At 46.9% G+C, this 25,658-nt stretch overlaps 1 long non-coding RNA gene and 1 pseudogene across 1 annotated transcript; one reads left to right on the plus strand and one right to left on the minus strand.

The window, feature by feature from the left end:
• Positions 1 to 5,606: 5,606 nt before the first annotated feature.
• LOC139185691 (uncharacterized) lies at positions 5,607 to 8,192 on the plus strand. The gene is made up of 3 exons (XR_011569174.1): positions 5,607 to 5,892; positions 6,221 to 6,382; positions 6,866 to 8,192. It is a non-coding gene; the product is annotated as an uncharacterized lncRNA (long non-coding RNA).
• A 4,758-nt stretch (positions 8,193 to 12,950) lies between these two features.
• LOC139185943 (small ribosomal subunit protein uS2-like) lies at positions 12,951 to 20,518 on the minus strand (annotated as a pseudogene).
• Positions 20,519 to 25,658: the final 5,140 nt, after the last annotated feature.

Below are 25,658 nucleotides of genomic sequence, written 5' to 3' on the forward strand. Positions count from 1 at the left end.
GCGGTGGGAGGAGATCACATTCCCATCTTACCGAGTTTACCATCCACTGAATGATCATTCTCACACAGCAGCCCAAGATTGCACATGGAATGTTGAGAGGGTAAGAGATCCAGGACCTACTAAGACCTGCACTAGTCTTACAGGTGCACAGAAAAAGGGTGAGCTCACTTACATGTGGCATCTTAAAAAAATAAATAAATAAAATAAAAAGCAAAGCACCAAGGTCCTCAATACAAGGCACAGATTGGTGTTTGCAGAAAGTGGGCTGTGGGGGTGTGTGAAGTAGGTGAAGGTCGTCAACAGGTACAAACTTCCAGTTACAGAAAATAACTCATGGGATCATCATGTGTAGCATGGCAACTATAGCTAATAATACTATTTTTTAAAATTATTTTGTATATTTGAAAGTTGCTAAAAGAGTGGATCTAAAAAGTCCTCATCAGGCACACACAAAAGATGTAGCAATGTGAGATGATGGACATGAGATGGACTCATCATGGTGATGATTTCACAATACATACAGATATTGAGTCATTGTGTTGCTCATCCAAAATGAATATGAAGGGATATGTCAACTATGCATCAGTTAAAAAAAAAAAAAATGAAGGATGATATGCGCTCTCATAATTGCTGAGAAAGATGAAGCACTGAGCTTTGCCTCAGGGTCTGCAGTCTCCCCTTCCTCTCAGTGATGTAAAGGATACTTACGGCCTCTGATGCAGTGATGGGATAGGCCTGGGGTTCTGTGTTCTCACAAGCTCCCAGGAAACACCAATTCCTGCAGACCCCTGGCTGCACGTTGAGTAGCAAGGTGTTAAAGCTCCTGAGGGTGGAGATTAGCTGGGCTGGTTTCTCAGGATCCAGTTATACTTATGAGTACAGCACAGGGGCTTTTTTGACCTCGATTCCTGACAGTGTGAAATAACTGTGGGGTGAGCCGAGGTGGTGTTTCCCTTGCAGAGAAGAGGAAAATGGCAACTTTCAAAAGACTGGAAATGATGCTGTTTCATGTTCATATACCGATCTCCTCAGACAAATGGGGCCCACCAGCAAAGACCTTCAGAAATAAAGGCCAAAAGACCATGATGACTTTTAAAGTATTATTTTGGAGTGCTATCCACAGTGAATAAACTAGATTAAAGGAAATGATTTTATGTCACAGCTCAAGTGGTTCAGTTGCCTAGGAGCTTTTTTTTTTAAGTTTTATCTTGAACCCTCCTTGGAAGTGTCTACAATTACATGAGGGCTTGACGGAGTGTGTCACTGCTTGTTCAAAGCTCTGGTGGCAAATAAAATATACAATGACAGGAAGGACCCTTCACTACACTTGTTAAAATATGGAAGGGCCCTCCTTGGGAAGCTATACATTCTTGGTCACCGTGAGGAATAGAAAGTGGGCCTGCAGAAGACGCAGCTGGGCCACAGGAGAGGAGCCTGCCGAGCTCCCGCCCCTCTCAGCCCCTCTGATAAAGGCTCTGTCTGACCCCCAGACACTCAGCCACACCTCCAGAGGGTCACAGGCCCTGAGAGGCCTGATGTGGGTCCCGGTGCTCTCCTCTGACCTGGGGGAGGAAGCGGTGGGCTCAGGAGAGACCCTGGGTGTGGAGTGAGGATCCCAGCCCGAGCTGTGCCATGCGCCGAGGGACACCATCTACCCGCTCCGCTGGTGTCGGCTTCCATGTGTGTAAGACAAGCGGCCCGGCTGCTCTTGGGTGTTTTTTGATTCTTTAACGGTCCTTGGGCCTCAGCAATATTGGCAGAAATCAGAAATGTGTAATCTCAGGCATCCCTGCTGACTCAGTGGTAAAGAATCTGCCTGCCAATGCAAGAGACACAGGTTCGATCCAGAAAGATCCCACACGCCGTGGAGCAGCTAAGTCCGCGCACCACGACCATTGCTCCTGTAGAGCCCGGAGCCGCAACCCCTGACACCCGTGCCTCCCAGAGCCTGTCTCTGCAACAAGAGCGTGGGGGGCTTTCTTGGAGTGAAAGCTGCTCCCCCACAGCACAGACAGTGCCTGAGATGAGGCCCAGATGGCCCTGCAAGCCTGACGGGGGAGCCACAGCCTTCAGTCACCGTGCAGGTGAGCAGTGAGCACCTCCGGGCATCAGAGAGTCGTGGAGAGTCGTGGGGCCTGGATTCCTGTTCTCAGGAAGCCCTGGGCCTAAGAGGGGCATCAGACAAGATGGAAGTGCCCCACCATGTGGCACATGCTCACCGAGAAGAGGTACACAGGACCAGAAGAAAGACAAGGAGTTACGACACAGCCCGAGGGAGTCAGGAAAGTCAGCAGAGCAGATGGTATTCAAGCCAAGGCCTCAAAGGCATGCAGTTCAGCAGCCAGGAATCCAGAGCTGGGGCCAGTGGTAGGTGTAACAGAGAGCAGGTTCCCCCAGAAAGGCAGATGTGAAGGCAGAGCGTTCATCTCAACTCCTGCATGTCAAAGGTGGGGTGGACTGCGGGGTGGACGCAGGGGGTGAGGGCTGGCAGAGGAAGGGGGCAGGGGAGAGAGAGTGAAAGGCATTTAGAGCCTGGCCTGGGATGCCACTATCCTTCCTGGGAAGTGGGAGCCACTCAGATGCTGTGAGTAGAGAATGGACATGTTCAGAACTGCAGTTAAAGCAGATCAGTTATCACAGAGAGAAAGTGAACAGGAGGGCGGAGAGGCTGCAGCCAGAGGGCGGTCAGGAGCCCAGCAAGAGCGCCCTCTGGGAGGAGCCCAGACTGAACTCAGGAGGCGGAGCTGGAGGGAGGAAGCCTGTCAGAGCAGAGGGAGGAGAAGGAGAGGGGATGGTAGGAACATGGAGAGCAGCTGCTGCAGAGGCTGAGGATCCTCGTTGTTTGGTGATGAAGGGAAGCTCAGAGAAGTCAGTCCCTGAAGGGGGAAACCTGAATCCTCATCCCTGTCCAGATGTTTGTTTGCCTACAGATGTTAGAAGGGTAAGAACCAAACAAAACTCAGGATAAGATGTGTTTCTTGTGTGAATTCTTAAAAAAAACCCCAATCCTCTATCAATCACAATTCTTAAGTTGGAATCTAATTCACATATCATAAAATTTACTCTGTAAAACGTGCAACTCACTGGAATGGATTGCCATTTCCTTCTCCAAATGATTCACCATCTGTTTGCAAAACTGTGCATCTATCACGGCTATCTAAGTCAGAGCACTTCATCTCCTCACAGAGAAAGCCACTACCCACTAAACAGGCACTTCCCCTTCCGCCTTCCCCCAGCTTTTGGCAATTGTCTGTGTGCTTTTTGACCCTAATGACTTGCCTATTCTGCATATTTAAAGTACATGGATTTGTACAACTGTGGCCACGTATGCTGGTTTCTTACACACGGTGCTATGTCTTTGAGACTCATCTATGCTTTAGCACACGATTCATTCCTCTGTTTGACTTGAAAAATTTCCTTTCTAGGCCATTATAATACATACACACACCCTAGTTCTTTTCTTCTTAATTGTGAAAAACTCACAGAATATAAAATTACCATTGTCGCTCCATCCACATCACTAGGAACCATCTTTGTGCAGGAAGCCTCTTTGCCTCACCCACCCTGAGCCACTGGCAAGCACAGAGCAACCAGCCCAGCCATGACACACCTTCTTGGGACCCTCTGTGACAACCACCCAACCAGGACTACATGCGGGCCTCCCCACGGCAGCCTCAGAAGAGAACCACATGGTGGGGATGTGGGCAGAGGTGGCGAAGGAGAGAGACCAGGAGAGAGGAGAGCAAAGGTGGGTGGAGGAGCCGCCCACGCTGAGCTCCTATCTCAGCTGTTTGCCTGCCAGACCAGCCCTGCTTAACTGCTGGGATGAGAAACGGTCAGATGGCTGAGGGAGGTGTGACCATGGATGCCAGCAGCTTTAGCCAGACACCCGACAGTCTGCAGTGCAAACCTGCCAGGACCACCTTCAAACCCAGGCCAGCTTCTGAGTCCCAGAGCCCCAGCCTCATGTGAGGGGCTATCCTAGCCCCATCCTCCACAGCACCACATTCCAGCTCTCAGGAGAGTCCTCTGAGCTCCCAGGAGATCGTGTCCACTCAGGGTGTATGACAAATGGCATTAGGCTGGGACCAGTTGGAAGTGGCCAGAGTGAAATCAAGTTTCTCTGTATCTCCTCTGCCTGGAAGTGCCCACTCTCTCCTACTCGCTCATGCCTGTTTTGTCCAGGTGTTCCCTGAGCACAGCCAGGCTGCAGGGAGGGGTTTCAGGGCAGGGCAAGAGCTGCAGCATCTCACAGTGAGCAGGGCTGGCCACCAACTCACGTCCCACTCTGGGAGAGCATCACTGTGGGTCAGAAACTGACCCTCTGAAGGCACAGGTGACTGCTCCTGCATCACACAGGGGCCCCAGAACTTAGGTTTGTCTTGTGACCTCTACAGCTGGCTCTAAAGGACAGAACATCTAGCAAGGAGACATCTGGACCCTGGTAATCACAGTCAGGTTGGTTAAGTACAAAGCGGGTGGGGCGGGGCAGTGAGGACCGGGGTGGGGGCCGCCTGCCTCTGCTGTCCCCCCGCCCCATTCCCCTGACCTTTTCCTCCTTACCATCCTACTCCTGGTGTGGGGCAGTGAGGACGGGGTGGGCACCACCTGCCTCTGCTGTTCCCCTCGCCCCATTCCCCTGATCTTCTCCTCCTCAGCATCCTACCCACGTATTGGGTTTTCTTGGCCCAGACATAACAGAAGTGATCATTAAGTTACTCAGTATTCAGTGGAATAGTCACGAAGTGACTTCAAATTTAAAAAGAAATAAAATTGAAAATAAAATCCACCCAGACTGTTAATGTTTTGGATGAGGTTAGTGTCAGAGAATATCCTTGGGCTCCTGGTAAAGGTCTCCCTGAAACTGGCTCTGGAAGGAGGGAGAAGAAGACGACCTTTGGTGAATGTGACCTAAGCCTGGTTTGTGTTTGACCAGCTCATTGATTTGATTATTGGTCATCATCACATTTGCTGAGCCCCATTCTGCATCTGTTCGAGGTCCTCACAGGGCTCACAAGCTGGAGAGCTCATCGCAGTGTGCTTAAAGACTTGAGGGGTCCTGTTTAAGGCAGAAAATGGTGCGGGCAGAGCATGGGATCAAGAAAGGACCCGGCAAGGTCTGAGCTGGGTCTCCAAGGGTGAGTTCGGCAGGGCCTGGCTCTGAGCAGGACTCAAATACATGATGAATGACTAAATGAATGAAAATGGAAATCTTCCCCCAAAAAAGCAAGACTGTCAGCTCTTCTGTAACTGAGTCCAAGCTTGTCCTGCTCACCTCACGACAGGCCAATAAATTGAGAGATGAGTTCTTGGGGCAAGGAACGGTGACTTTATTCAGAAACCCAGGACTCTTGTCCCAGGACCCATCTTGCCTGAATTAGAATTCAGGCTTCTTTTATCTTAATTCTCAAAGGTGGTGGGGGAGGAAAGTCAAATATTTCCTCATTCTGATCAGGCTCCAGACGGGATGTGTTAATGTCTGCCTCCCTGCCATGATTCACAGGAGAGTCTGGTCAGGGAGTTTCCTGTGAGCTAAACAAAGTTATTATTTTAGCTTGGTGCTCATTACCTGGGATGCAGGGCTCCCAGAGATGGGACTTTATGTACAAGCTTATAGTCAACATTCCTTTAGTGGTTAACTCATAATAGGTAGAATGCAAAGGCTCCTTCCTTATGATGCATTCAGGCCAAAGCTTGGAACTGCAGGGCACCCAGGGACTGCAGGAAAGTCCCCACGAGGTGCCCACTCCACTCCCTCACAGCTGTCTTGCTGACTAAGCAGCCTGTGTCTTGACTCCCGGGGGGCACCTGTTTGCCCTCTTCTCTCAGACAGTGCTGGTTGTAAGATCTAGATTGGGCTGAGGCAGAAAAGGAGAGACGACTTCAACGGAAGTAGGTGACCTTTATTCAGGCAAGAAGGGGCGGCAGTCAGCCAGCGACCCAGCTGAGCCTGAGAGGGATCAGGGAGGCTTCATATTCAAAGGGAGGTTTGTGGAAGTGATAAGGGAAATGTTAGTCAGGCGGGTTGTTTTGGGTATTCTTTAGTTGAGATGGCATGTGTAACTGGGCAGGGGGTGATAAATCCTCTGGACAAGGGGTGATAAGTCCCAGGTAGATGCAACCAGCCTGGAGCATCAGGGCGGGACCTAAAGTTTGGTTTTGTTTTCCTGAAGTTAGATGATTCAGCAATGGCCTCTGAGACTGCTGTTTTCTTTTCTAGGCCCAAAGATTCTTTAACTTGTCAAAAGCAACACTCACCTGTGCCTCTCCCTGATCAGGCCCAAGCAAACCAGCTGCCCTAAGGGTGTTAGTCTCTCAATCATGTCCCTGTGACCCCATGGACTGCAGCCCACCAGGCTCCTTTGTCCATGGGATTTTCCAGGTAAGAATACTGGAGTGGGTTGTCATTTCCTTCTCCAGGGAATCTTCTCGACTCAGAGATGGAACCCAGGTCTCCTACATTACAGGTGTATTCTTTACCATCTGAGCCACCAGGGACATGCATAAGAAACTGCTACCTCCCAAAACTGGGGTCAGAAGGCTGGGCATACGGTTCAGGCTCTACAAGGCATTTCACATCCTCCTAGTATCTCCTCTTGTGTCCCTAAGAAGCTCTTATATCTCAGGACACCTCTAACCAATACCCTCTTGTGGTGCGAGCTAGTGCTCAGCAGTTAATATTTTCAGCCCAGAGAGACACAGCCTGTGCTTTAGACCATGGCAAACCCTCCCAGCTAGCCCCAGTCCAACCAAATCTCTCCTGTTCCTCAGATCCCATGGCCAACAGACAGTCCCTGAGTCTGTTCAGCAGACAGGCTCTCACAGTGTCCAGCGCTGAGGCTTCTCCCACCCCCGTGTCCCCTAGGCCCTAAATGATGAGCCCGCACTCCTGGGAATGGAGGGTATCCTGTGCGCTGTTTCTGAGGCTGCTGCTTGGCCTTCTTCCACCTTCAACCAGAGCAGGGAGCTGGCTCGTGCAGGCCTGTGAGTAGGGGGAGGAGGGGACGAGCGGTCAGTCCCTCCAGCGCGTGCGGGCTGCGGCCCTGCGGGAGGAGGTGCTGGGGGCTGAGAGCGGGCTTGGCCTGCTCAGCAGTCAGGACTCGGGGCGCATTCGGGGGAGGCTGAACCTACTGGGGAGTGGTGACAGTGTTGATGGTGACAAGCTGTTTCCATCTCTGTACGAGCTGGTCCAGTTCACCAAATTCTCCCAAAACTAACATCCGTATATAAACACTCTTCCTCTGGCAACAGGGGGTGGGCTGAGTGTTTTCCAGGAAACTCCTCGCTAACCTCTGGGAAAGATTCTGACAGAGTCTCTGATGAATCAACAAACGTCCACTTTGCTTAGGAATCAACAAGGACTCCCTGTTTGGCACACGGATGTCAATGCTATGTAGCAGCCTCGAAGGGAGGGGAGTGTGGGGGAGAAAGGACGCATGTGTGTGTTTGGGTGAACTGTTCCCCTTGGTGTCACTTGAAACTGTCACAACACTGTTTGTTAACCGGCTACACCCCAAATACAAAATAAAGTTAAAAAAGAGAACAACATGTGACCAAACACAAAGAGAAGACACTGGATGACTTGAACATTGGCTTCAAAAGTGCATTTTGGTAACACAGAGAACTACAGTATTTTTAAATCCTAGTTTATGATTTAGAATCTATGATATTTAGGTGACTGATCAATTGTTTAATACACACACTGACAAAAATACAAGCTAAAGGCTAACCAGTTTTAATATCATAAATTTCACACTACAGTCTAAAGCCAGGGCACATATGTCTATTTATCTGTCTCCCTCCCTCCAACTCCCTCTCTCTATCATTTTAAGATTCATGTCACCAGTGAGCTCGCTCCAGCTCTCCTGCAACACACACCCTTCATTCTGTGGGAGAAGTGATAACACTCGTTTACACTAGTGTAAGTGAGGAGGTGACGCACGGTGACAGAAGGAAGGAGACTGGCGGGGGCTTGGCCCGGCCTAGGCCTGGGGGCTTTGCCCAGACCCTCACTCCCTCTCTCACTGCTGACCATGACAGGGGCCTGGAGAAGCCTCTGAGGAGCCCTGGCCAAGAACCTTCATGCACATCTCGCCATTTACATCGTGAGCATGGAGTTTGCACAAAGATCTTCAAATTTCTGTTTTTTTCTGACTTCTTTAGTCTTCATTAGTCTTCTCACCAGGGGTGTCGTTAACTAAATCAGCCTATATATTATTAATATTAACATATATCATGTATATATACATATTATATTAAAATAATGATAGTACATAACATTTAATATTTATTTACATTATATGCATATATTTATGTAGCATTATGTTGTACTAAATTAAATTAATAAATATAAATAAACTAGCATAGCGATATGAGTATATATTACTCCTCAGAGGCAGATCTTTGACTTTTATGCAGTCAACTCTGCCTGCTGACCATATATTGTTTGCCAGAAAAAAAATGAAGACTGAGGCCAGAGTGAAAAGTGAGGGGAAGGCAGGCAGAGAAGACCCAACCTGAAATTACAGGGAGGCATAATTAAATCACTCAAGTGCAACAAGAAGTGTGTTCCCAAGACCAGCCTGAAGTGCACAGTCTTAGTGAGGGGAGCGGATGCGACCCCGCACCCAGGTAATGGGCACCTTCTGGGGTGGGGTGAGCGGGAGGGAGCCTCCTCCTGGTGTCTCTCCACCGGCTCCTCTGAGGACCCGCTCGTCCTCCCCAGGCTCTGCGCCCTTTGTGCTTTGCCGCCAGGAGGCCCGTTTCCTGCCCTCCACTGTTCTCCTACCGTCTCTCTTTCCTGGATTCTCTGGGCTGCTACCGGCCAGGCTGGAGACACAGGCGTCACAAGACCTTCCCCCAGCCCGTGAGCTGTCCTCGCCCCGCCCTCCTCCTTTAGCGCTGGGTTAACGGGGTGCCTGGTGTTCATTACTGAGACTTTCCTTGCTCGCAGTTTCCTCCATTCCCGATGGTGGGATGTGCAGGGCAACTAAAGCCATTTCTGAATTTCCCTGAAGGTGGATGCTAGATGAACCTAGTTTGCTTATAGCAGAATCATGTTGTTCTAAAGAAAGATTTTTATATTCCTATTGAAAACCACTGGAAAACCCCCAAACAGGAAATGGTGACACCTCAAAGTCATACTGTTACATGACAAAACCAAGTTGTAAAACAACACACACACATTATTTGTCTAACTGAACTAAAAATGAACCTATGTTATCTGTGTGTAAATAAATATATATTTGAAAAAAAAATTTTTTTTAAAACTGGAGGAATATATACAAATGAACCACAGATACTTTGATAAGGGTGAGAGAGAAATTCTATTTTACTCTAAATTATCCAGTTTTTGTATGTGTGTGTGTGTACTTTTAACTCAGGAGGAACTTGAACAAGAGTGTATATTGTTTGTATTTAAATAAATACTTAACATACGATTGTACCGAACCAGCTTATCATAAAAACTGAACCAATGTATTTCAGAGTCAAGCAAATGATAAGCTGTGTAGAAGAGAGTGAATATCTGCTGAAGGGCTAGAGACAGAAAGAGCACACGAGCAGCACAAACAGTGAAATGCTGGCTGCAAGCTGCTGTCCCCTCCAGTCACTGGGTCATTCCCTGAACACTGGCTGGGTTTAAGGCAGCCTGGAAGTCAGTCACCTGTCCAAGGCAAGTCTGAATTGATGCCAGGCCCATAGTAAAGACAATTTTTATTTAGTAGCTCTCAGAGGTAGAAAATGTTATTCTCTAAACTCATTTTGGCCCGTTCTATAATGGATTGTTCCATTAAAAACAAAACACTCAAACCAACATTAAAAACCACCCTTTTGGTGTACCTGAAAGCTTTTGCCATTTTAGAGCTTTCTCTTTTGCTGTCATCTCTTAAACATGTAAAATAAATACAGTCAAGTCCCCTCAGGAGGGGCTACTCAGGGAGCTCTGGGCCTCAGTCGTTCCTAGGAATAAAAGTGGCAAAGAGCATTTTTGCTCCAGAACTCTCAAGGCATTTTGGTGTGGGATAATCGGGACCCGTGGAAAGCATATGATAGCCTGATACTGTTTCTTACATCTGCCACAGTTCAGTGATTTTCAATATCTTACTTTCTGTAACAAAAGATTGAGAATGCTCAGGAGAGAGCATAAATATAACTACATACTCGTTATAAATAGCATATAAGTAGAAAGTATAGTTAGGTGTGAGTCTAACTTAGCTTAATATCCTAGTTCCTGTGGCTCTCAGTCCATAAGGCTCAGACTACATTTCTCGGGCACCTCTGCAGATTGGACAGTAGGTGGCGCTTTCAGCCTGTTTGAAACAGTTCACGGGCTTTGGCTTGTTTACTTGCTTTTTAACTGTTTTACCACCATTGCACAGAAAACAGAGTAATTTGGTACATAAGTGTATGAAGTCCAGATCAATGTCATGGGAGCAATTTCAGAAGAACACAAAGCCATATAACTGGATCTGTAGGAAGCATTTACAAATATCCACAGAAAAGACTTTACCTCTCCTTAGATTCAAACTGAAAACAGAAAGTGAAAGTCACAGTCATGTCCGACTCTTTGGGATCCCTTAGACTGTAGCCCGCCAGGCTCCTCTGCCCATGGAATTCTTCAGGCAAGAACACTGGAGTGAGTTGCCATTCTCTTCTCTAGGGGACCGTCCCAACCCAAATTATCCAGTAATAAAACGCTTTTAGCGTTTGTGTCACAGATGCTCTTTGCTACCTTGATTCCTGGTAATGACAGAATCTCAGGCTGACCTGGGACCCGCCCTAAAGTAGTTTGTGTCCTGTAACCCTGGTCAGACACATAGACTTTAGTTCGGTTTTCTTGTTTGGAAACAATTTGACCTAGCTGTTCACAAGCGAAAAACAAACTACTAGACGTTAAAATGTTCCAGTACAGTCAGGTGCTCTTGATTCTAGGAACTTCAAAGGATGTTTTTAAGCCTTGTCAGCCACCAGCTTCTCTTGATTCTGAAAGCTAGGTTTACTAGGGTTTACTAGGGACCGGCAGCAGTGGAAGTGTGATGAAATCACTGCAGCGGTGTTGCGCTTCAAAGCACAGGATCTGTACAGACTAGGAACAAAGATAAAATATTCTGAAGGGGTGAATCCAGGGCATTTACTTTTATCTGAACAAAAGCTTGTGCACAGACACATTTTAAGCATCACTTCAGGGAGGCCATAGGCTCCCTGGGCTCTCCAAATCCCTCAGGTGAAGAGCTCCTGGCCTGGGAGTGAAAGAAAGCAAAGGCAGCCCTTCCCTCTTCCCCATTCCGACCTCTGGTCCCATGAGAGGGACGGTGAATGCTCAGCGCTGTCCCAGCCGCACGGCTGCCAGAGGAGTTACAGGAGCAGACCTGCCCAATGGTGCCTCTGCTTCCTGCCTGCTGCCGGGCGCTGTGAGAAGGCCCCAAGGAGATCTAGGAAAAGCAAAGGGGAGTCCAACTCAGCAGAGCAGCCCCGAAGCACAGGGAGTTAAAGAAACAGGAAGCACGAGTCAGGTCAAGGAAGGACCCCTTTCTGACAGCTGCGCTGATAAGGGCTGTGGCTAAAGCGTCCTGCTCCCTGTGCACGTGTCTCTGCGTCTGCAGGCACTTCCGGTTTGCCTCACCGTGAGCGGCGGCTGCTTGTCAGAAGGCAGATCTTTTTTTTGCCATCAATAAACTGTCTTTTCCGCGCTGTCAGCCCTGTAATCTGGCACTATATGCTTATCTTGTCTGAGGAAAAACATGGAAAGATACTGAAAAAAAGCTACAAAATTTGAGGCTTTGTAGAAGGGAATTAAAAGAGAATGGGTCTCATGAAGAGTAACTCCTTTCAGATGGAGAAGCTGAGAGGAGAAAGAAATTGATTTAAGAAAAGATCTTACTATTAGAGCTGAGGCCTTCTGCCATTTAGTCAAATTTGGTTTTCTGCATGCAGGGTCACCTTATACAGACTCGTACAGACACACAATACAGCTACCATCTCCACTGATACACAGTGGGGTGCCCTGGCCACGGCTTCAGACCACCTTGTGGGCACTCAGGATGCTCAGGACTCTGTCTTATGTGTCTCTGGGAAGTGACTCCCAGGACGTCCATCCACTGAGCCTAGTTCTACTCTGTTTTCAAGCAGCCCTTTCAATCCCTGAGGCCAGCGCCCCTCTCTCACCACATAAAATGTCCCCCCGTGTGTCACTGCTCCTCATCAACATGGCTGCTGCTTTTATAATCAGTCTTCAGATATGGTCACCTGATTCTGTTATTTTTTATTATGCTGAAGTCAATCAAGTGTCTTATATCTTACTAGCATTTTAATCGGAGAAGGCGATGGCACCACACTCCAGTACTCTTGCCTGGAAAATCCCATGGACGAAGGAGCCTGGTGGGCTGCAGTCCATGGGGTTGCAAAGAGTCGGACACAACTGAGTGACTTCACTTTCACTTTTCACTTTCATGCATTGGAGAAGGAAATGGCAACCCACTCCAGTGTTCTTGCCTGGAGAATCCCAGGGACAGGGGAGCCTGGTGGGCTGCCGTCTACGGGGTTGCACAGAGTCAGACACGACTGAGGCAACTTAGCAGCAGCATATTAATATGTCAGATTCAGAGAAATAATTCAAGGATGAAGTCAACTGATTATCCTCCTATCCATATGAAGTATATAAATATAATCTCTGGGAGATGGTGAAGGACAGGGAAGCCTGGTGTGCTGCAGTCCATGGGGTCGGAAAGAGTTGGACATGACTGAGTGACTGAACAATGATAAAATATTATCTCAATTGATAATGAATGTACAGTGCATAGGGGAAAGTGGGAGAAAAGTGTTTTAAAAATTGGATCAAGCTTAGCTAATAAAATTAGCGGTTGCAAATGTTGTTTGAGGGAAGAACATAATGAACTATGAATTAGGAAATTTTCCTCTTATGTGAAAGGAAAAAAGCAAAAGCCACGGAACTTTCTCATGAGTAGACATATTTATTTATTTAGAAACTGCTTATTTTCTGTCAACCAATTTCCATTTTAAGAGTTTGTGGGGTTTCCATAATGGCTCATGGTAAAGAATCCTGCCAATGCAGGAGACATGAGTTCAATCCCTGGTCCAGGAAGAACCCACATGCCTCAGAGGAACTAAGGCCATGCACCACAACCATCAAGCCTGTGCTCCACAGCCTGGGGGCCACAGCTCCTGAGCCCACACTCTGCCACCACTGAAGCCTGGGGGCCCTGGGACCCACGCTCCATAACAAGAGAAGCTGCTGCAACGAGAAGGCAGGCACCACAACCAGAGTGCTCCCCGCTCACCGCAACCAGAGCAAACCTGTGCAGCAGCAAGGACCCACAACAGCCCCCACTGAAGAGAAGAGCCTGTGAAAGAACAGCTGAAGCCCACCCAGTGCTGTTCCTACCCGTCCAGTGGCCTGAGCAGTGGGTGCTGCAGGTCAGCCTTCGGGGGAAACTGCGGAGTAGGCAGCGAGCTCGCTGCCCGCCTGTGGACTAGGCCAGCACCTCAGATCCAGTAGCGTTGCACTCAGCTGCTGAAGTGACCCATTCATGGTGAAGTCCTCCTTGGTCAGCTGCCACCTGCTCTTCCCTTTTAATCTCTTCAGAATCTGCAGACGTAGAGATCAGGCATGACCTCCCAAGAGTGTTCACAGGAAACGATGCCGCGCACAGGCAGAACTTCCCAGGTGAGCATCTGCCAAGTCAGACCCACGGACTGAGCTCCCTGGTTGCCGGGAATGGGTCGTCTCCAGAGTGCAGAGGAGAGTCCGTGTCACACAGACCGATGGTAAGAAGTTCACATACATGCCTCTGGGAGAGGCTGGCGGTCAGCCCTGGGCTTGTAACCACCAGGAGTCTTGGCTCCTGGAAGCTGCCTGGGTCTGGTTGGTGGAGGCTCCAGGAGCGAAGCGGCAGCAAACTGCAGCTCAGCTCGCTGGCGAAGGTTCCTGGAGGACGCAGCAGGGACAGCAGCTGGGTTTTCAGTGGCAACGATGGCATGAGCTGCCCACAGAAGCTTCTCCCAGGTTCTCTTCGGATTCCTAATGTGGACACCGCCACTTTTCCTTCTGTAGATGTACTGCTCCATTGGGAAGTAAAGGTCCGTGCTACCTAAGAGGGCCCCTGCTGCAAGGAACGTGATGACGTCGTCCTTCATTTTCTGGACAGCAAGGACCCAGGATAGTGTAAAAGATTCACTTCACTTTATGACAAGAATCCAGACAGTGCCGTATGGACCACTGTCTGAGTAGCGTGGGAAAAGCCTGAGAAGATATGTTAGAGAAGCCAGATAATCTGATAAAACAAACTTGACTTTCATTCAGTTTGTAGAAATAACACTGTGAGTTTTATTCTTTAGAAGTTTAAATTTTTTTTGTAATGTCTTGGCATTTCTGAGAAACTTGTAATACATGTACAAGGTTCAAGAACCTAGAAATATAAAATAATTTATATTCCATTGTTCTTCCTACCCCCTCCCTTCTTGTCAAGGCCCTGCTGCTCCCACAGTCAGCCACGTGTTTTGTTTCTCAGGAATGGCTTCCGGAGGTTTATTTGTTTGTTTGTTTGTTTTTTTCTTCTAAGTATTTGTATGGCTGTGCCTGCGGGACCTTGTTCATGGGAACTCTTAGCTGTGGCATGTGGGTTCTAGTTTCCTGACAAGGGATTGAACTCAGGCCCCTACAATGAGAGTGCAGAGTCTTAGCCCCTGGATCAGGAGACACGACCCAGAATGTCATTTTATGGATACACAAGCAACTATGACTATCTATTTCTTCTTCACTCCACATGTGGTGCTAATGGTAAAGAACCCACCTCCCTGTGCAGGAGACATAAGGGACTCAGATTCAATCCCTGGGTCTGGAAGATCCTCTGGAGCAGGAAATGGCAACCCACTCTAGTATCCCTGCCTGGAGCATCGCCATGGGCAGAGGAGCCCGGTGGGCTACAGTCCATAGTGTCACAAAGTGTGGGATGTGACTGAGTGACTGAGCACAACCACATTTAAAACCATACATGGTCACACAGTGTGCACAGTGTTTTATGGTATCTTGCTTATATTTAGCTGAGAATATCTTGGGGAATATTTTCTCTTGGGACACTATTTTCCACAAATCAGTCCAATGAATAGATGATGTACTATAATATGCTTTACTGGTCCACATTGGAATAAACACTAATATAAAATGACATCTTGACATCACAATAAACAATGTAATACATAACCTTAGCCTAATTTACTCCATTGCAGGAAAATGTATAAATTTCTAATGCATATGGAATTTCTACAAATCTAATGGATTTGTAGCCTGAAGTATTTCTAACTGAAATATAGCATCTGATAGGATGTTGCTGGTAAACTAGCACGTTGCTGGATTCCCCACCCCGCTCCCGAGGAGCTATGCAATGATCATTTCTCTTCCCTTAAGACTCAACCTCTCCTCTCCCAGATTTCTCCCTGATCTGTTTTTAAAAACATTCTCCAACCTCTTCTGCCCTTGTGACTTCTCTATAATCTGCTCCTCTTCTTAGCACTGTCCTTCATTCTCACGCCCTCATTGCCTGGCCTGGTCTCTACCTGCCATCTCAACATTGCCCATCATTGCTCCACCCACTCCCCTGGAGATGGTATCAGTACGGCCAGATGGTTGAGTATAGAAAAATGGTTCATGGATGATATTGAATCACTGAGCCTGGATGAGAAGGAGACATCCACAGGGGAGTCTAAGGTAGCTGGGGAAGAAGGAGAATTTAGGTTTTATCTGTGGTCTTCACTCAGGGGAAGATGCTACAGGGCCCACCAGGGAAGGAGAAGTCCGAGTCAGAGGTTAATACTTGGGAGGTTGTGTCCAGAAATTCCAGCAGGAGCTCTGGAGAGAAGAGTGAGGGAGAGCGCCTGCTGTGAGGCTGCTGTGAGTGTCGGGCAGGGACACACATGGGGCAGCAGAGAAAGGAGCAGGAAGGTGATAACAGGCTTCCCAAGGGAGGGAGGGTGTCAGGTGATAGTGATGTGCACACAGTTACAAATGTCACGGAGATGAGGGAGGACGGAAAAGAGCCAGTGAGAGGGAGGGCGGATGCAACTAACACATCCTGTACGCTGTTTCCTGAGAGGCCAAGAGCAGAGGCTGAGAGAGAGGCTGAGCCAGAGCACAGGACACAATGAAGGAGACATGAAAGTTGATAAATAAAAACATAGGTGTTCAAATCAAGATTGTGTTAAAACGCTCTTTTAAGGAATACAATTGGGATTTTAAGGAACTCCTTTTAAGGAATATAGAAATAAAATTGCAGGTTAGATATTAATTCTTAGATGATTCACAAGAATGACTCCCCTGCCTAAAGAGTGACACCATCAGAAGCAGTTTTGTGCAGAGGTGAGCGGGGAGACGGCACAGCACAGTGGTGGAGACACGTGGTCGATGGAGAAGCTGGGCCTTCACGGGGGGAGGGGGGTCCTGTAGACCCCACACGCTGGTGTGCTGAGAACATTGAGCAGGAGTTACTGGAGCCATTGAGAGTCACTGTACTTGAAGGGGTTTTTGTTTAAATATAATTTTATTTCTTTTTGGCTGCCCCGGGTCTTCTTTGCTGCATGCAGGCTCTTTCCACTTGTAGGGAGCAGGGCCTGTGCTCTAGTTGGGTGGCTGGGCTTCCCGCTTTGGTGGCTCCTCTTGCTGTGGAGAGCTGGGCTCTAGGATGCCTGGGCTCAGTATTGGCAGTGTACAGACTTAATTTCTCTGTGGCATGTGGGGTCATCTGGGACCAGAGATCGAACCGGTGTCCCCTGCACTGCAAGGTAGATTCTTAACCACTGGACCAACAGGGAAGCCCCTGTACTCGAAGTTTTCATTGGAGCTACCTAAAACATGATAAAAGTGACCTCAGCAAAAGGGGGAAGGAGCAGTGAGTGCACGGCCTGCCTTCCACCAAAGAGAGCCTGCTGGGTTTGCACAGACCCCTTTCCGTTTCTGAACCACACTTGCCTCTTTCTCCACCTAAAAACCACACATCTCTTAAATTCTCCAAGCAATCTTCCTGGTGGCTATCTTCCATGGGAGTAGAATTTCTAGGTGAAAGATTCTGTGCAATCTTTCTATGTGAATATCAGAATAAGGTGAACATTTTGTTTGAGGTAATTGTTCTGGAAATTCAGAATTAAATATGCTTCAGCTCACATTGGCCAAACATGCTGTACCTGGCCTCAGCCTCCTGTATTTTAGTTGGCTCACTGGTGTCATTAAGGTCCGGGGTCCCTCTAGCCCCTCAACTATTGCATCCACCTCCTACAGCCTGGCAAAAAAAGGCTCTCTGGTACCATTAAGATCCCTGTTGATTACAGATCCTGTGATCTTGCTGGTGCCTTGACTTACTGCAGCTTCCTAAGTTCTTACCTAGGACTTGTTGGCATAAAGTTCAACCAGGAAAAACAGAAAACAAAATCTGTTTTAGTGTGTCTCTTGATATTTGGTTTTGTTTTTACATTTGCAAGAGCAAAACAGAGAAAATGAAGCAAAAGATACTTTCAAACATATATGGTTAACTGATTTAGAATTACTGATTCAAAGAGTGTCTGTAAAAATAAAATGTGACTTCCACTCCCAGCTTTAAGAGGAACAGTATCTGAATGTCATCATCTGGCACTGGTAATTACAAAGCTGAACAAAATACTGGGAGCAACTGTTTTCAGATCCTGGACAGCAGGCCATGCAGGACTAAGTTCCTAGAGGAAGATGGATACACAAATCCATCTGAAGACTCCTGGCTGTCTGCCTTCAGGCAATTTCCATGCTGCAGGTACAGGGAGGGGAACCCAGATGCAGCCCAGCAAAGCCCTGATCTGAGAACACAGGTGAGCCAGGGAGGTGCAGAAGGTGATAAGTGCGGGGCAGGGCATCGATAAGAGAGAGCTACTCAGACAGAAAGAATGATTACAAGTGCTTAATGAGCCCGCTGAGTCTCTGTTATCTGATCACAGGTGAGATTCCACAAGGCTGAGCAGGAACAACTTTTGAGGAAAGAATTATTACTGGAGACCTATGCATTGAGTGGGACCGGATGCCATGATCTTCGTTTTCTGAATGTTGAGCTTTAAGCCATCTTTTTCACTCTCCTCTTTCACTTTCATCAAGAGGCTCTTTAGTTCCTCTTCACTTTCTGCCATAAGGGCAGTGTCTTCTGAATATCTGAGGTTATTGATATTTCTCACAGCAATCTTGATTCCAACTTGTGCTTCCTCCAGCCCAGCATTTCTCATGATGTACTCTGCATATAAGTTAAATAAGCAGTGTGAAAATATACAGCCTTGAAGTACTCCTTTTCCTATTTGGAACCAGTCTGTTGTTCCAAGTCCAGTTTTAACTGTTGATTCCTGTCCTGCATATAGGTTTCTCAAGAGGCAGGTAAGGTGGTCTGGTATTCCCATCTCTTTCAGAATTTTCCATAATTTGTTGTGATCCACACAGTCAAAGGCTTTGGCATAGTCAATAAAGCAGAAATAGATGTTTTTCTGGAACTCTCTTGCTTTTTCAATGATCCAGTGGATGTTGGCAATTTGATCTCTGGTTCCTCTGCCTTTTCTAAAACCAGCTTGAACCTCAGGATGTTCACGGTTCACATATTGCTGAAGCCTGGCTTGGAGAATTTTGAGGATTACTTTACTAGTGTGTGAGATGAGTGCAATTGTGTGGTAGTTTGAGCATTCCTTGGCATTGCCTTTCTTTGGGATTGGAATGAAAACTGACCTTTTCCAGTCCTGTGGCCACTGCTGAGTTTTCCAAATTTGCTGGCATATTGAGTGCAGCACTTTCACAGCATCATCTTTTAGGATTTGAAATAGCTCAACAAATAGTTGGGGAAACAGTGGAAACAGTGGTTGACTTTATTTTGGGGGGCTCTCAAATTACCTCAGATGGTGATTGCAACCATGAAATGAAAAGATGTTTACTCCTTGGAAGGAAAGTTATGATCAACCTAGACAGCATATTAAAAAGCAGAGACGGTACTTTGCCAACAAAAGTCCTTCTAGTCAAAACTATGGTTTTTCCAGTGGTCATGTATGGATGTGAGAGTTGGACTATAAAGAAAGCTTAGCACAGAAGAATTGATGCTTTTGGACTGTGGTGTTGGAGAAGATGCTTGAGAGTCCCTTGGACAGCAAGGAGATCCAACCAGTCAATACTAAAGGAGATCAGTCTTGGGTGTTCATTGGAAGGACTGATGCTGAAGCTGAAACTCCAATGCTTTGGCCACCTGATTTGAAGAGCTGACTATTAGAAAAGACCCTGACGCTGGGAAAGATTGAAGGCAGGAGGAGAAGGGGACGACAGAGGATGAGATGGTTGGATGGCATCACTGATTCAATGAACATGAGTTTGGGTGAACTCAAGGAGTTGGTGATGGACAGAGAGGCCTGGCATGCTGCGGTTCATGGGGTTGCAAAGAGTCCAACATGACTGAGTGACTGAAGTGAACTAAACTGAATGGATTGAAAAGTGTCCAACATTCATGTGGGGCTGAGAATCCTCAGCAGCCAGAGTGAAGGAACCTCCTTGAATATGCGGGGCATTCAACTGAGACAGAAAATGCATGTATTAGAGCTGAAACTAAAAACAAAAGAAAGAAAGAGAGAGAGAGAGAGAGAGAGATAAAACTAATCACAAGCCTTAAAATAAATGGCACATAGAATTGCACTAACAAGCCTTAGCAATAATCCTCAAAAGTGTCTGTTATGAAGGTAATCATTTCCTACCAGGAAAAAGCAAAATTAACACTTTCAGAAAAAATACAAGAAAACAAGCCAAAAGACATTTCTATCACCCAGGAAACTTCAAAACATTTAGGGGTCTTGTGTCAGACAGCAGGTCTGATGTATATTTCATATTATCTCATACCCACCCACAAAATAAATATAAACCCTTTTATATACACTGCAAATATACTAGAATATTCAAGAAATTGACTACTTGCTGGAAAAATATGAATTCTCAAGACCAATATTTAAAGCAGCTGTAACAAAAGAAAGAAAAGCAAGGAAGGCTATAAAATAAATTGCTTTCAAGAATTACTTCTGAAAATCATGTGAAGGCTATGCAAGCAAAGAACAACTGACTACAAAAGCACCACATAATTTTAGAGAATCAAGAATAGAGGAACAGAAGAAATCTGTATTTTGTGAACATAATTTAACCCTGATATGAGTCGGACAGGACTGAGCGACTTCACTTTCACTTTTCACTTGCGTGCATTGGAGAAGGAAATGGCAACCCCCTCCAGTGTTCTTGCCTGGAGGATCCCAGGGACGGGGGAGCTTGGTGGGCTGCTGTCTATGGGGTCGCACAGAGTCGGACACGACTGAAGAGACTTAGCAGCAGCAGCAGCATGAGAACTTGACATAAGTGACATAAAACAAAACCGCACACCAATTTTACCTACTATTCTTGGTCTCCTAATCCATTAAATGCTAATTAATGCTATATGAATCATTGCAGAGAAGTTCTCCATCTCTAAAAAACTTAGGTTTACTCACGATTTTTGTTCCTTTAAAGGAAGTCAAGCTGTACAGTCTAAGAAGTGCTTGCTCCAGAAGATGTGGAATATATATACAATGGAAAATTACTCAGTCATAAGATCAAGTGAAATAATGCCATTTGCAGCAACATGGATGAACATGGTGATTTCACTTTAAGTGAAGTAAGTCAGACAGAAAGAGACAAGCATCGTATGACATCACACATGTGGAATATTGAAGAATGATACAGATGAACTTATTTACAAAGCAGAGGTAGAGTCACAGACATAGAAAACACGCTTATGGTTACCTAAGAGGACACAGGGGTGTGGGAGAGGTGAGTCAGGGGTTTGGGGTCAGCACGCACACACTGCTGTATGTACACCAGGTGACACAAGGAGCTGCTGTGTAGTGAGGAAGCTATACTCAGTATCTTGTGACAACCTGTAATGGGAAAGAATCCGGAAGAATATATAGTCACTCAGTCGTGTCCAGCTCTTTGGGACTCCAGGGCCTGTACCTGCCAGGCTCCCCTCAAAGGAGGGATCACAAGGAGCTGGACACAACAGAGGGACTAACCACACAAGTCCTACTCTGCTCATTCTCAGCCAACTTGGAGAAAGACATGACGCCTTGTCAGCGCTGCAGTAAATTTTGCTCTAAGATGCCTGCCCTGTAGGGAACAATTTGAACATATTCTGAACTTCAGTTGTGCTTGCAAGTAATTTTGTCAGGAGAAACAGTTGGTGAAAGAAAGCACAGCTGACCCAGAGGAAACTAACCAGGCGGGAAAACACAGAACACACGCTTAACACACAATAAACATTAAACTGACTGAGGACATTGCGGGAAGTGTCCTAGTTCATTCTCCATTTGTCCACACTTAATTGAGTGTGCTCAGTTAAGACACTCTGTGTCGAGTGTGCTGTCATTCTTGGCTAATTTAAAATATAGTGTATTAATAGGAAATTGGAGGCATAATAAAGCAAATAGATCAGGAGACAACTGTCATCGAGAAAAGAGTTGATGACTTTAAGTTCCCAAGAGGAGGGACAGGCCACGCCACTGGGCCACAAGGGAAAGGATCGGCCTTGTCTGGAGAGGGAGGGAGGGGAACTCAGCACAGGGGCCTTGACTGTGACTCCTCAGGAGGGAACAGTGAGCTGGGTGCACAGGCTCAGGACTGGCTGGTGCACGTGATGTTAGCGGCCATCCTCGGTGTCTGGCTCTGGGTGACAAGGGAAGGGGACAGTGGCCCAGAGCACAGCTTAAATGTCACCTCCTCAGAGACACGTCCCTGTGTGCATCTGCGGTGACAGCTCCCCCATGTCTCCTGCCCTTACCACCTCGGTCTTTCATGGCCCCAGGGCCGGCCCTGTCAGCACCCGCTGGGGCTCGTCACCCATCAGTTCTCGGGCCCCGGAACTCCTCTCCTCCCCACCCCCCTCTGCTGCAGCCACCCCATCCTGCTGTGCCGTGTCCTGCCCTTCACTCCATGGAGCTGACTCTTCTACAAGCTGTTCTGTTTATTCGTTGTCTCCCTCCACATCATCAGCTCTGTGGGAGCAGCAGGATCATTTCTTTCTAAAGTATGGTGGTTTTCTGCCTTATTCTCTTCTTGAATGTCAAGGACTGTGAGGTGTCATGGCTGGACACCTGTCCCCAGCACAGACCTAGCACACAGCACATGCGCTCTCAGTATTTGGGGATGAACACGCCAGTCACTGTGCTTAGCAGTTCAGTTCAGTTGCTCAGTCGTGTCCGACTCTTTGAGACCCCATGAATCGCAGCACATCAGGCCTCCCTGTCCATCACCAACTCCCGGAGTTCACTCAAACTCATGTCCATTGAGTTGGTGATGCCATCCAGCCATCTCATCCTCTGTCGTCCCCTCTCCTCCTGCCCCCAATCCCTCCCAGCATCAGAGTCTTTTCCAATGAGTCAGCTCTTTGCATGAGGTGGCCAAAGGACTGGAGTTTCAGTTTTAGCATCATTCCTTCCAAAGAATGCCCAGGACTGATCTCCTTTAGAATGGACTGGTTGGATCTCCTTGCAGTCCAAGGGACTCTCAAGAGTCTTCTCCAACACCACAGTTCAAAAGCATCAATTCTTTGGCACTCAGCTTTCTTCACGGTCCAACTCTCACATCCATACATGACTACTGGAAAAACCATAGCCTTGACTAAACGGACGTTTGTTGGCAAAGTAATGTCTCCGCTTTTGAATATGCCATCTAGGTTGGTCAAAGCTTTTCTTCCAAGGAGTAAGGGTCTTGTAATTTCATGGCTGCAATCACCATCTGCAGTGATTTTGGAACCCCCCCAAAATAAAATCTGACACTGTTTCCACTGTTTCCCCATCTATTTCCCATGAAGTGATGGGACCAGATGCCATGATCTTCGTTTTCTGAATGTTGAGCTTTAAGTCAACTTTTTCATCTCATTTTTCACTTTCATCAAGAGGCTTTTTAGTTCCTCTTCACTTTCTGGTATAAGGATGGTGTCATCTGCATATCTGAGGTTATTGATATATCTCCCGGGAATCTTGATTCCAGCTTCTGCTTCTTCCAGCCCAATGTTTCTCATGATGTACTCTGCATATAAGTTAAATAAGCAAGGTAACAATATACAGCCTTGACATACTCCTTTTCCTATTTGGAACCAGTCTGTTGTTCCATGTCCAGTTCTAACTGTTGCTTCCTGACCTGCATGTAGGTTTCTCAAGAGGCAGGTCAGGTGGTCTGGTATTCCCATCTCTTTCAGAATTTCCCACAGTTTATTGTGGTCCACACAGTCAAAGGCTTTGGCATAGTCAACAAAGCAGAAATAGTTGTTTTTCTGGAACTGTCTTGCTTTTTCAATGATCCAGCGGATGTTGGCAATTTGGTTACAGGTAAATAGCAGAGATGGAACACAGCACCAGCCATCAATAGAAAAATGGATTAAAGATTTACTGAGCATGGCCCTGGCCATCAGAACAAGACCCAGTTTCCCCCTCAGTCAGTCTATCCCATCAGGAAGTGTCCATAAGCCTCTTATCCTCTCCATCAGAGGGGAGTCAGATTGAAAACCACAATCACAGACAACTACCCAATCTGATCACATGGACTACAGCTTGTCTAACTCAATCAAATTAAGCCATGCCGTGTGGGTCACCCAAGAGGGATGGGTCATGGTGGAGAGGTCTGACAGAATGTGGTCCACTGGAGAAGGGAATGGAAAACCACTTCAGTATTCTTGCCTAGGGAACCCCATGAACAGTATGAAAAGGCAAAAAGATAGGATACTGAAAGATGAACTCCCCAGGTTGGTAGGTGCCCAATATACTACTGGAGATCAGTGGAGAAATAACTCAAGAAAGAATGAGGGGATGGGCCCAAAGCAAAAACAACACCCACTTGTGGATGGGACTGGTCTCGGAAGGTTTGATGCTGTAAAGAGCAATATTGCATAGGAACCTGGAATTTTAGGTCCATGAATCAAGGCAAATTGGAAGTGGTCAAACAGGAGATGGCAATGAAGGAGGAAACAGACAGAACAGGCTCCATTTGAAGGCAGGACTGCATCTTGGGCCGGACCATGGACTTTGAGCTATATTTCTAGTATCTATGGAAACGACATGCCAACTGGAAAACCAGGCCCCCTGGGTGGAAGAGCCCCAGGGGTCGTACCTAGACTCTCCGTTTCCTAAAAGAATACCCTAATTATCTGTGTAACCGAATAGAATAATAAATTCTATTATGCTTATTGGGGGATGACCTATTGATAATTGTCGGCTGTTAACTACCTGGGCTTAAGGCTTATGAATCATGGGTTAACTTTGATTGTATCTTTCTTTTGCTTTGTTCAGAGTAGTTTCAGGGAATTTGGGAAGGTGAGTTTGGACACGTACACTTAGGGTATATAAGGTTTTCAGAAAAACTGGTCAGGGTCCTTGGATAAGAGGAGACTCTGCCTCGGGCCCACCGGTGTGATAAACTGCACTCCACTGTCTGCATCGTCCTTCTGGGTGAGTTTGTTTCGAAGAACGTGTGGCTACAGCAGCAAGAGTGAACATCGAGTTGGACCATAAAGAAGGCTGAGCACCGAAGGATTGATGCTTTTGAACTGTGGTGTTGGAGAAGACTCTTGAGAGTCCCTTGGACTGCAAGGAGATCCAACCAGTCCACCCTAAAGGAGATCAGTCCTGGGTGTTCATTGGAAGGACTGATGCTGAAGCTGAAACTCCAATACTTTGGCCACCTGATGTGGAGAGCTGACTATTTGGAAAAGACCCTGGTGCTGGGAGGGATTGGGGGCAGGAGGAGAAGGAGACGACAGAGGATGAGATGGTTGGATGGCATCACCAACTCAAGGGACATGAGTTTGAGTAAGCTCCGGGAGTTGGTGATGGACAGAGAGGCCTGGTATGCTGCAGTCCATGGGGTCACAAAGAGTCAGACATGACTGAAGAACTGAACTGAACTGAGTTTGTATTTGGGCCAGGCCTTTTGCAGGGTTAAATTTTCCAGTTTCTGAGAATGTAGCCAAGGGCTGAGCCTGAGAGAGGCTCCTGGGACATACCAGAGCTCACTCTTAGCATATCTGCCATAGAATGGGGTACTGAGAGTCACCGGCTGACAGAAAGGCATCCCTTTTGTCCCAGTGATCTCCCCGTGTGACTAATGCACGAAAATGGCTGACCGACCCAACAGTTGAGCCCGACAGTGAGAGGTGACCCCTAAGAACCATGCAGCTAGGGCACCGTGTGACCTGGGCAGAGACAGATTCCATACTTTTCACAAGTGCACGGGGCACATTCTCCAAAATTGACCATATGTTAGGCCAGAAAATAAGTCTACTATAAATACACTCACATCGTACAAAGGAACTTTTTCCTGTCACAATGCAATGAAATTAAGTTAATAGTAGAAGGAAAAGTGGGAAAATCCACAAGTATGTGAAGATAAAAGACAGTCTTAAATAACCAGTAGGCTAAAAAATAATTTAAAAAAGAACTTAGAAAACACCTGGAGAGAAATCAAAATATAAACAGAACATACCAACATGTATTGGATTCTGCAAAAACATCACCAACAATGAAATGTAAAGCTGAGAATGCATACATTAAAAAGAAAGCTCAAATAAGCAACCTATCTTTACACCTAGGCAGAA

Source organism: Bos indicus, chromosome 11, assembly GCF_029378745.1.
Source record: "Bos indicus isolate NIAB-ARS_2022 breed Sahiwal x Tharparkar chromosome 11, NIAB-ARS_B.indTharparkar_mat_pri_1.0, whole genome shotgun sequence".
In the NCBI taxonomy this organism is placed as follows: domain Eukaryota; kingdom Metazoa; phylum Chordata; class Mammalia; order Artiodactyla; family Bovidae; genus Bos; species Bos indicus.